Genomic DNA, 12,197 nt, shown 5'->3' with positions numbered 1-12,197 from the left:
GGCACTGCTAAAAACTAAAGCCTACAAAGAATTTCCTTTAAAAAATCAGAATACCATCCCAACCAGAAAAATCAGACAGGATTTAGAAGAAATCAATTCATTTTTATGTGATGTAAAAAACTCGTAGCGTTTAACAGGAAATAGTATTTTTCTAGAGGTTTTTACAACCTATTGCTGTTCTAATTTATATTTTTTTAGAAGCCCTATAGAAACGCTTGTATTTTCTCTTAATACTCCAGGAAAATATAAACAGGTGAAGTCATAGTACTGCCTCAGATATAAATGATCAACTCATACAACAAAAACCTGCCCCTTCATATTTCATTAGCTGACCCAAAGATGATTCTAAACAAAATTAAATGACAGAAGACTGTGCTTTCTTCCACCAGAGCAATTCTTGCATGTCATTTATTCTAATCTATGCCTTCCCCAAGGGGCAGCTATGCCAAGCTGCCAAGGGGTGGCAGCTTCAAAGATTTCTACAGCCATCCTGTCCTATCCTCTCTCTCTGGCCACCCATCCCTTCCAGTTCTCTAACACAAGAACAAACATCTCAAGGATCCAAAAATCAGGATTCTGATCTTTGAAGGCAAATCTGCCCACTGAAAACCCTCAGCTTGGGAAAGGAAGTCTAAAAATCTGCAGGACCTTCTCATTTGCCTCCTGGTTTCTCAGAATATGTATGTAATTTTTCAAATTCCTTTCTGCAACTAAGGGTAGTAGATTTTTTTAAAGAAACTTAAAATCCTGTAATAACAACACCGCATGTATATAAAGATCCTTTACTACCAAATGAGCCAGTGTCAATTCATGGAATAAAAAGCTTTCACTACATATCCCTGTGTCTATGGGTCCACTGTGTGAGATGTTAACCGGCTGTGTTCTCTCAGAGACAAAATGGCAGGAGCAATGTAGATGTTCTCAGAAAGCATTGGCTCAATAGCAGCCAAAAGTCAAATAGGACTTCATGAACAGTTAGAAAGGTTATAAAAAACAAAACACAATTATACTGCAGTATGAATCTATAATGTAACTACAACCATTCAGAAAAAAAAAAAAAAAAGATACAGGTAACTAGAAGATTTGCAGAGAAAGGCAACAATATTTAACAGAAATGAGAGGTATGGTGTAGTTTACACACAAGAGGGTTTAAAAATACTAGAAATCCTCTGCTTGCAAAAAACCCCACATCTAATACATCTTAACTGATTGGGAGAAAATAAATAGAGAATGGTTATTTCTTGAGTTTTAGAAATAAAAATATCAGAGAAAGTCCAAAGAAATCATCAGAGCACAAATTTAAGAGACAAGATGAAATACTTTTTGACAAAAGATATTGTTTACTTTTGGATCTCGCAGTCAGATGATATGTATACCAAAAGTATAAATAAAAAAACTTTTGCTAGGTCTCAGCATGGCTATTAAACATGGGACCCTAGATACCAAATAACAAAAAGTTGGGTGGCACACCAGGGGAAGGACCGTACTACACACCTCGAATTCTTTCTGTTTCTGACATAGAAAGCTGCAGCTGATTGTAGTCATGTAGAGGGTTCAGCTTTATCCATCTTTGTACTGGAAAAGAGCTGGTGCCCAGGTCTTCACCCAGAAGTCCATCTTTAGAGAATCATCACAGAGTCATCTTGTACTTACCTGTAACTACTGGGGCCTCTTTTATTGGACGAGAAAAATAGCAGGGGCATCACTCTTTATGTGAAACTCTCAGTGTCTGTTGAAAAATATTTTCATTGCAGCAGGAATTCAGGAAAGCAATTTACTTCACTGAGCTTCCTTTCTCTTAAAAGTTGAAGATTTTTGTCCCTAAATCCAGTTTCACAGACTCTGTGCAAACCAGGAAATACTCTACACAGACCCTAGAATTAGAGCTTTTGGATCTGTGTGTTTTTCAAGACTTAACATCCTGAGACTGAAGTACCACTGGACCAATTGCTCAGTGAAGTCAATGGTAAAGATAGACAAGCTTTAAAAAATATATGTATATAGTGGCACCTTTCCATGGGATTTGGAGCTAGTGCTGGTAATGATTTATAACGATAAAATATATTCTGGATCTATCTAAGAGTATATGATTCCACCATAGACAAAAGATGCAGAGTATATACAGCAGAAAAGATTATTTCAGTTTTCTGTGATGGGACATGATTCCTGGATTAGCTGATTAATTGCATTAGCAAAGTGTCTTGCGAAAAACAAAGCCTGTGGGATGCAGAACATTCTGACAGGAAAGAGCTAAGCACAAAGGTGACAACATGCATTGATTAGCATATTAATGTGAATTTGTCAGTCATATAAACATGGAATGCCAGGTTGCACTTCTCTTCAAAAAAAGAACAGTTTGCTCTTCTCAAATAAAAAGTGACAGCAGTGAAAAAAAATGCAGTTGATTGCTGCAGATTGATGGCATTTGGGGTAAGATGCAACTGGATAAAGAAAATCTTCAAGTGAAAACTACTATTTTCTGTCCACAGTATCAAACTGCTATTTTCTGACCTTAAGGCTTTGGGCAGCCTGTAAAGAGATGGCAGCAGCTGGACAGTATGCAAAAAAAACAGCCTCCAGTGTACAGCCATGAGAAATGTCAATATGTATTTTGGTCCTGAATCAAGAAAAAAACACCAACATAGAGCTTGAGATTAATTTTTTCCAAGTGTAAATTCTCAAAAGTTTGGACTTAAAAGAAAAAGAAAAAAAAAAAACAACAACAAAATTCTTTGCCATATTGCACAAAAGAAATCATTTCCACAGTCTGCAAGTCAAATGCTTTCATTTGAGATTTGGGGACATGGGAAGCATCTAGACTCTGTGGTAATGGAGGCTGAATAAAATCCTGCCAATGAAAGACAGGGGTCTAAACAAAGCTGCTCTGTGTTGACAGACAAAATTGCAATATTTGTAGGTCTCACTATGAATGCACAAAAAAATGTATTGTTATACAAATATTTGTATACAATACAAAAATTATTGTTAATATAAACACAAAGAAAAACAGTGTGGTTTTCTGTCCTTCTTCCTCCCTCCCACCCCCCCAGACAATTTAGTTCAACTTCAAGTATCTTCAGTGCTCTCTTTCCAATCTCCTGTTTCCTAGCTTTTTATAGATTTGTCTTTTACCCTTTTGTCCTTCCTTTGGATTTCTTCTCTCCAGTTCTCTGTCTTTTTATTCTGAATGGAGGTTGGTTTTAATGGCTGTCGCTGTCTACTGCCCCAGCTCCAGACTCCAATTACCATTTCCTTTGCCTTCTTGGGCATCCCGCTCACTACCTCAGTAAGAAACAAGAATATGAGGCAAAAACACTGCTTAGCAGCAGGGAACACTAGTTCATCTATCTGGGATAGCAGTGTTTCATTAGGGCAATGCCAGAATTCACCCGAAGTACGTATGCCAGCCCAGGATTTCCCTGTCTTTATCATCCATAAAAGAATATGTGTGCTATATAGCAAGAGTGATGAAGGGCCCTTTCTCCGCCAGATTAATTTGGAAATAAATCCATTAGATAACACCCTGAACACATGAAGTCAGACACAAGAAATTAGTTTCTTCAGCCTAGAAATGCTGCCTCTACACATATTCCTGCCACTACAAATCCTACTTGACAAAATTAAATTATCTGAACAATTTAGTGAGACAACAAATATTTTATCAACACCCACCATCTGTATTGGTTTTAAAAGAGTAAAAGATTTATAAAACAGCTTCAATCCCAACTGCTTGCTACAGGTATGAGAACAAATTATTTCCAGACAACAGCCTGAAGCAAATATGGAAGATTTAATCAAAAGATTATTTTTTTTCTGCTTGCCTCAGAAAAACTAAGAAAGACTCATATTTTAATTTTAAAAATCCCAGATCTCTGAACTCTTTTTATAGTCCTTTTTGTAGCTACTCTCTTATAAGAGCCATTGCATTGGGGAAAGGTAGTTGTCTCTGGGTTTTTTTCCATAGTAAGGCTTAGTTTGTACATTCATAATGCTGTAGAACTCACTTTCCCTTGCCACTTGTTGGAGAAATGATTCAACTACAGGGTACAAGAACTGACTTTAGGACATCCATATTTGTATCCACTTATGTCTTTGAACCCAGGTGCGTGTGTGTGAAAAAATTCAGGCTGTGAGCCATTTGCTTTGTTGTTTACATAGACAGGAAAGGGTTTTCACCTTCATTTTAAAAAAGTCTAGTAAAGCTAGAAGGCATTTTTAGCATGAGATTGCTACCTGATGCCAACCCTAAATGAACAGTATTCTTTAAAGAAAACAATGTTGTTGACAGATTAATATGGTTAGAGAAACTATCATCAATGTGGATACAATAGCACATATAGGCATAAAGAATGTCCATCCACTTGCCTTGACTTTGTGTTCAGGAAAGGAGTAGCAGTGCTAACTGCTACCTTTATCATTGCCACATGAAAGTTGTTTTCTTGTTGCAGAAACAGCAACAAAGATCAGAAATGGCTTATTAGCTGCAAAGTATGGAGCTGTCATAGCCCCTTCATCATTAAACTTGCCACAGTGTTTCAGTGTTGTTTCAGACTACGCTCTCTCCTAGGAAAAACAAGCAATCCAACAAACAGATTGGTCATAAGGCCAACTTCGGTCCACAAAAGTTGGAGTCAATTAGTTAAGGGAACTTCAATTATTGCAACCTGCAACTGGCGGAAAACACTCTAAGCCTGTGGCAGGGAAAAATTATCTTGCACCAATTTACTGATTACTAAACTTGTTAAACTCCCAATTAACTGTAATTCCTGAAGATGTCTGGAATTTTAGGGGACATCTCTGTTCTCAACATCGGTCTCAGAACAGAGATGGGCCTCATGCGAAAAAAATCTCTTCTCTGAAATCTTATTTTCTCAGCAATAGAATATTAAAGCATATTAAAATACAGTTTCTGTGGTTTTTTGCTTTTCCAAAAATACAGCATCTTTCTTTACTACTCATTTGTATTGTAAAGAATGGGAATATTTTAAATATTTTTTGAAAACCTACTTGCTGGATAAGAGTTTCTTTTCGAAAGACAAATGACGTGTACTTGTTCTTTATAACGAAAAAACAACAACAACAACAAACCTCACACCCTTTTCACAGCAATATTTTAAACGTTAAAAAAGACGATAGCGACATTACTTTTCACAACCGTTTTTCTGTGGAAGTGGCATCACTCATGCTAGCAAAACACAAGAAGCTGGGTACACACGCAGGTATGTGTTGGAGGGGAGAAATTGACAGATAGTCTACTTTTTTGCAACTCACACTTTCTTGTGGTAAAGAAAGTAGCAGCAGGTGTCTTTTCTTGCCAAGAACAAGCTTTTTACGATTACTACCCCCATCATCATCATCAGAGAATGAAAGGACATGAATTTTATCTTCACATATTTTATTTTAAATCAAAGACAACCCCATTCCAATCTTTCTTAAAGTGGCTCATCTAATTTTCTAGTCTTTTTAATGCAGATGGCTATTGCCAGTGGTTAGAATACCTTCTTGATACAACTACCAATGTAACTACTCATACTATAGTACCAGAGATTAAAAGGAACTGTTCACAGAAAGCAGTAAAAGTAATATCCTTGGGTATCCCAATATGCTTTTACTGAAACCTGAACATCCTTACTGAAAACTGGGTCTTTTTAATGAAAATTAAATTTCTCTGACTACATTCGAAATGCATAAGACTCAGATCACTGCTGAATTATTTGTAATTTTTTTCAGATAAGCAGGAACGAGGGGTTTGTCAAAGCAGCAAGAAAGAAAAACCTCATATCATAAAGTGTAATTAGGAAATGATCTGATTTTGGATTTCCCCCTTCATTGGCTGTCTAGAGCCTGCCTAATCTCCTGCTTGCTTAGTTTCAGTGAATCAGTGACAAACCAATAATCAATAATTGAATTACATTTTGGGAAATGATTTTGGAAAATGGATAGAAGTGCAACACTGAAATTTTTCAGGGTCTTGACCACCCATCTTGGCATTCAAATGCTACCCAATTGCCTGGATCACTTGCTACCCAGCTCTTTCTAAGTCATCTTGAAGTGAAATAAAAGAAATAAAATAAACACTTTGGAGAAGCTTGCACATTTATCTCATAGCATTAAATGGATGGTATCAGCATCAAAATTTTATTTTCATCTTGAAAAACAGAAGACATTATGGATATATTTCCAAATCTGCCCAAGAGAATTATTCCCATTGGGTTTTTGTTGCCTGACTCCTATGGTCAGTATTTTGAAACTCCTGCTTTATGTTATAAGAATTGTTTATCTCTTGAAGACCTGTATGTCCTTTCTTCATGTCCTTTCTTCATCTAAAGACATGGAGATGGAACACCTCAGTGAAAAAATTCCTCATCTGCAATTGAGTTAAGAGAATTCTAAAAGGCCTATGAAAAAGTGTGTCTATGAGTGTAACTCCTATCTTGGAAAATGTATGCAAACAAAAACTCACATGGGAGGATATTAAAAAAAATATAATTTCAGGATCCTGTGGATAGAGGTTTGTACTGGTGTTGGCTGGGGCAGAGTTAAATTCCTTCATAGTACCTTGTATGGGGCTATGTGTTGGATTAATGATGAAAACAGTTTTGATAACACAGGGATGTTTTAGTTATTGCTGAGCCGTGCTTACCTTTTCTGCTTCTGAGATTGCCCTGCCAGTAAGTAGGCTGGGGGTATACAAGAAGTTGGCAGGGGACACAACTGGGACAGCTGACCCCAACCCCAACGTCCCAAAGTGATATCCCATACCATACGATGCCACCCGCAGCTATAAAAGCTGGGGGAAGAAGAAGGAAGGGGAGGACATACAGAGTTATTTGTTTTCCCGAGTAATCATTACTATGACAGAGCCCTGCTTTCCTGGGGATGGCTGAACACCTGCCTACCAATGGGAAGTAGCGAATAAATTCCTTAGTTTGCTTTGCTTCTGTGCGTGGCTTTTGCTTTACCTATTAAACTGTCTTTATTTAAAACCATGAGTTTTATCACTTCTTGCCTTCCCATTCTCTCCCCCATCCCATTGAGGGGGAATGAGCAATCGGCAGTGTGGTGCTTAGCTCCCTGCGGGGGTTAAACAATGACAAGCTCATAACGGGATGCTTATAAGGATCAGGTAGCCTAGAGGAAAGAATAAATGCCAAGTATCCTTATGAAAAATTGCAACTCATCTTTTCCAGAAATTCATGTCAAAAACAATGAAAATGCAAGCATGAAAATCTCTTTCAGCTGATGGACAACAAATAGGAGAGAAATGAGAGAATTGAGACATTGCTACTCAAGTAGTTGCAAGAAGTGGCAAGGCACAGGCAGCTCTACAGACCGGAATGTGATGCCCTGCAAGAGCTGCGTTAATAGCCAATTATCCCAGTCCTTCCTCAGATGTACCCTTCGACCTAAACACATTAGTCAACTTTCCTACCCAATAGTAGGAAATTCAATTAATGTTCTATGTGTATGTGTGTATTTTGTGCATGTGCATAATATTTATTACACACATACATGAACACACAAGATTTATCGCAGGATGCTTTTCTGTTATGCCCTAAAGCCAGAAGTGAGAAACTAGGAGCAAGGTAGAGTTGACTATGTATTTTTAATCCCTGGGGGGAGTTGTAACTGAAACAGAAGAGCAAACATACATTTTAAGACAACTTACCACCTTTAAGGCAACTTTTTGCTATGAAAAAATTCAATTTTCAAGGTTTTTTTTTTAGAAAATGGAGAGTAAAAAAATAAAGAAAATTTGTATAATGGCAAGTTTTCTGCAGGAAAAAAAAAATCTTCCTATTACTACAGAAAATAACAAAAGTTGTTTTCAAATCTTCATGCTCACACTCCCAAAAATAATACAAGAAAACATTTGCTATGCACAGTTTCTACTTTGCATTGTTATTTATGACTACAAGATCAGTCACTGAACATCAGTCAGTAAGCTGGACGGGGGGAATGGAGAAATCAATCAATGATTAAGCAATATGGAAATTACACCTCTCATAAATGAAAGATGACCATCCTTTTAGAAAGAGCATACAAGGAAAGTAATTTTGCCATCAACTTTTGTGAATATTAGCTATAGTACTGTACTGTGTAGTACAGCGTAGTTTAGTATAGCATAGTACAGCAGTCTAGCACAGGTAAAGGGCATGAAAGATCTGTCTTCACATAAAAGGGAGAGATTGAGTCTAAATCAGAAAACAACATATGCCACATTGTTGGTTGAGAACTAATAAAATAAAATTTAAAAAAAGGACACGATAATAAAAACATAAATACCTTCCACAAAGTTCCAAAATAATTAGACACCAAAAGTGAATGCTAATGTTTGGAGCTTGTTCCAATAAATAAAATGCATTCTTTACAAATTATATTCAGTTACTAGCTTTTGCTTTTGTGCCTCTTCCTCTCATTAGTACTGCTTGTTCAAAACTCATCTAGTGATATACGTTGTAGCCACAAAAAATTAATTAGTCTAAATCATTTCACCTCAGAAAATTAATTGCCTTTCTCTCTGTTGTATTCACAATGCCTCTGGAACATGCTGAATTATTGAGAAAGGTCAGCTCATTTGCAACAAGATTCTTTTTCTGCCAAATAAGCCTGTCTGACACTAGAAATAGGAGAAAGGTTTTGTGATTTAGTACATAAAAAAGCAATCCAATTTTTTTGCAAGGAGTGGCATACACAGAAAAGCTTGAGACAAAATTACTGACATTCGGTTTCCAACCTTAACAGCAATACTTTGTTGATGTAAATGGTAATCTCAGAGCACTTTACAAAGCAGATTAGGAGGATGGGAATTCTGAAGTTCAGAAAGGAACTGATTTCTCCAAACTGGGTTGTGCCACAGCCAAACTAGATGGCAGGTCTCCACAAATCCAGTTCAATGGTCTTAGCACTCAGCAACCAATCGCCTTTTGCCTGCCACGGCTCTAGGAGACAGCATAAGATTAACTAAGAATATACTTTTCCTTACTTATTTTTTTTGAGTAAATATAGCTCATTCCACATGTTCAAAAACAAAACCTTTTTGTTTTAAGCAGTGTCAAGAAAACTGAACGGGGCTGAGGTAACACAAAAATGTGTAGCAGTCAGGTGATTTAATAGGTCAGCTCAATTAAAAGAAAAGGCAATAGGAATGCTACCCATGCTAAGACAAAACTAGTACAACTTGGCTCTTTTCTACAATTTGTAGATTATATCACCTGAAGAATCCGTGGTACTGCAGATCAGCCACAGAAGAAGCAGTACCAGCATACTTAGAATACTGTGTGCTAGAAGAAGCAAAAAGTGAGAAATACCTTTACTCTTCACTCCCCTCCTCTCCATGGCACAACTAAGGCTTATGCAAAGCTGAAAAATTAAATATTTTCAACAAAAGCCCAAAACAAAAAACTCAGGAAATAGTTTTGAAAATAATTTCTAATTAGAAGTTACTTTTCGTCAATCTTCTACTGATCAGTTGCCATGTTAAAAGCACAGAATCTAATAAGAAAACACTTTCTTGAACTCTGCTAATTCTCTAGTAATACTTCATAAATGAGAGAATAAAGTAGCCCAGAAAATACTTTTCTCTAGTGCATAGGAAGAGAAATCACTGAGAATAAGAGTTTGATGGATCAGATCCGCCCCCCCCACCCCACCCTCCCGCCCCATAAGGGAGCTAGCACATCCTATTACATAAGGTGATCAAAGCAAGGAAATATATTCAGTACTACAAATTATTCCTAGAATTATGATGAACGCAGAAATCCTAGCCTGATTCATATTTAAATTATATCTGCTCTTCCTGGATTATCTCCACTATTTATCTCCATTTTTGGTGGAGAACTTTTACTATTTTAAATGATGGCTAAGGTAAAAGGAGAAACTAAACCCTTACTTTTGGATGCAGACTTAAAAGCTGACTTTGCTGCAGACATTTCTAAAAGCAGACATTTAGAGCAACTCTCCAGAAATCAGAGTAATTCTGGATCAACAGCACTGTAAGTGAGATCAGAAGCTGTAATTAATACCTAACCTAGCTTCAGCATGTCCCTTCATTCTTCCTTACAGTGACTTCTGTGAAGAGTTTAGACTGTACCCCTTTTTTAAGTAAATATATTTTCTGTAATAATCCACTGTGCTATAGTACTTTTCAGTTTTGTTATTACTACTACTTGTAATGTTCAATTCTTCCTGATTCCTTAATCTGCTCTGGTTAATCTGTTTGTTTCACAGAGGTTATGGATATTAAATGCGATGATATACTTTTTCTAAAAGCCTCAAAATGCAATTATTTTGATTTTCCTTTAACTTAACAATATAGAAATATGAGTGTAGCAGGAAAGCTTCTTTGGCTTTGTGAATAAAGCTAGAATGTTTAAAAAAAAAAAAAACAGTTTACTGAGCAGGCAGAAAGAGTAGCAATTTCGAGAACCATTTGCAGCAAACTTATGGGAAAAAGTATTTGTTGTCTGGAAGGCTTGGATGAGGGAAATTACAGTTAGCATATTTCCAGAAAATCTTCCATTAGAAAAACTAACAAAATTACCCTTTTTATTGTTCATCCTCTTTTTTTACTTTTTCTGTCATGGCTTTTTGGGGTCATAATGACCTAAAAATCTTCAAATCAATGTGTAATCTGTCATATTTTCTCACATTTTTTGGACTGTAATGCAGCTTGCTGAACATCAACAAGCATGTGATCTTCAGCCATCAATAAACCATTGGCCAGTCACCTTCAGAGTGTCACTCCCTGGGCTGGCTGGAGGAATGAGTCCTCTCATGCTGAAAAATTTTAAATCTGAATCATAGGGTTGGAAGGGACCTCTGGAGATCATCTAGTCCAATCCCCCTGCCAGAGCAGGGTCACCTAGAGCAGGCTGCACAGGAACCTGCGGGTTTTGAATGTCTCCAGAGTTGGAGACTCCACCACCTCTCTGGGCAGCCTGTTCTGGTGCTTTGCCACCCTCAAAGTAAAGAAGTTCCTCCTCATGTTTAGGTGGAACTCCCTATGCTCAAGTTTGTGCCTGTTAGCTCTTGTCCTATTGCTGGGCGCCACTGAAAAGACCCTGGCCCCATCCTCCTGACACCCACCCTTTAAGTATTTATAAGTGTTGATAAAGTCCCCCCTCAGCCGTCTTTCTTTCAGACTGAAGACACCCAAATCCCTCAGTCTTTCTTCATAAGAGAGGTGTTCCAGTCCCCTAATCATCTTGGTAGCCCTCTGCTGCACCCTCTCCAGCAGTTCCATGTCCCTCTTGAACCAGGGAGCCCAGAACTGGACACAGTACTCCAGAGGTGGCCTCACCAAGGCAGAGTAGAGGGGGAGGATGACCTCCATCAACCTGCTGGCCACACTCTTCTTGATGCACCCCAGGATGCCATTGGCCTTCTTGTTCACAAGGGCACATTGCTGCCTCATGGTCATCCTGCTGTCCACCAGGACTCCCTGGTCTCTTTCCACTGAGCTGCTCTCCAGCAGGTCAGCCCCAAGTCTGTACTGGTGCATGGGGTTATTCCTCCCCAGGTGCAGCACCCTACACTTGCCCTTATTAAATTTCATAAGGTTCCTCTTTGCCCAACTCTCCAACCTGTCCAGGTCTCTCTGTATGGCAGCACAGCCTTCCGGTGTGTCAGCCACTCCCCCCAGCTTTGTGTCATCGGCAAACTTGCTGAGGGTGCACTCTATCCCCTCATCCAGGTCATTGATGAATATATTGAAGAGGACCGGACCCAGTACTGACCCCTGGGGAACACCACTCGTCACTGGTCTCCAACTAGACTCTGTGCCCCTCATCACTACCCTCTGAGCTCTGTCTTTCAACCAGTTATCTATCCACCTTACTGTCCGTTCATCTAGCCCACTCTTTCTAAGCTTCCCTATGAGGATGCTGCGGGAGACCGTGTCGACCGCCTTGCTTAAGTCAAGGTAGACCACATCTACCGCCCTCCCCTCATCTATCCATCCAGTCACGCCATCATAGAAGGCTATCAGATTAGTCAGACATGATTTCCCCTTGGTGAATCCATGTTGAGTACTTCTGATAGCTTTCTTTTCCTCCACATGCCTTGAGATGATGCCCAGAACGAGCTGTTCCATCATCTTTCCAGGGATGGAGGTGAGGCTGACCGGCCTGTAGTTCCCCGGCTCCTCCTTCTTGCTTTTTTTGAAGACTGGAGTGACATTGGCTTTCCTCCAGTCC

This window comes from Rissa tridactyla, chromosome 5 (assembly GCF_028500815.1).
Source record: "Rissa tridactyla isolate bRisTri1 chromosome 5, bRisTri1.patW.cur.20221130, whole genome shotgun sequence".
NCBI lineage: Eukaryota > Metazoa > Chordata > Aves > Charadriiformes > Laridae > Rissa > Rissa tridactyla.
Note: the sequence above shows the minus strand (reverse complement) of the source record.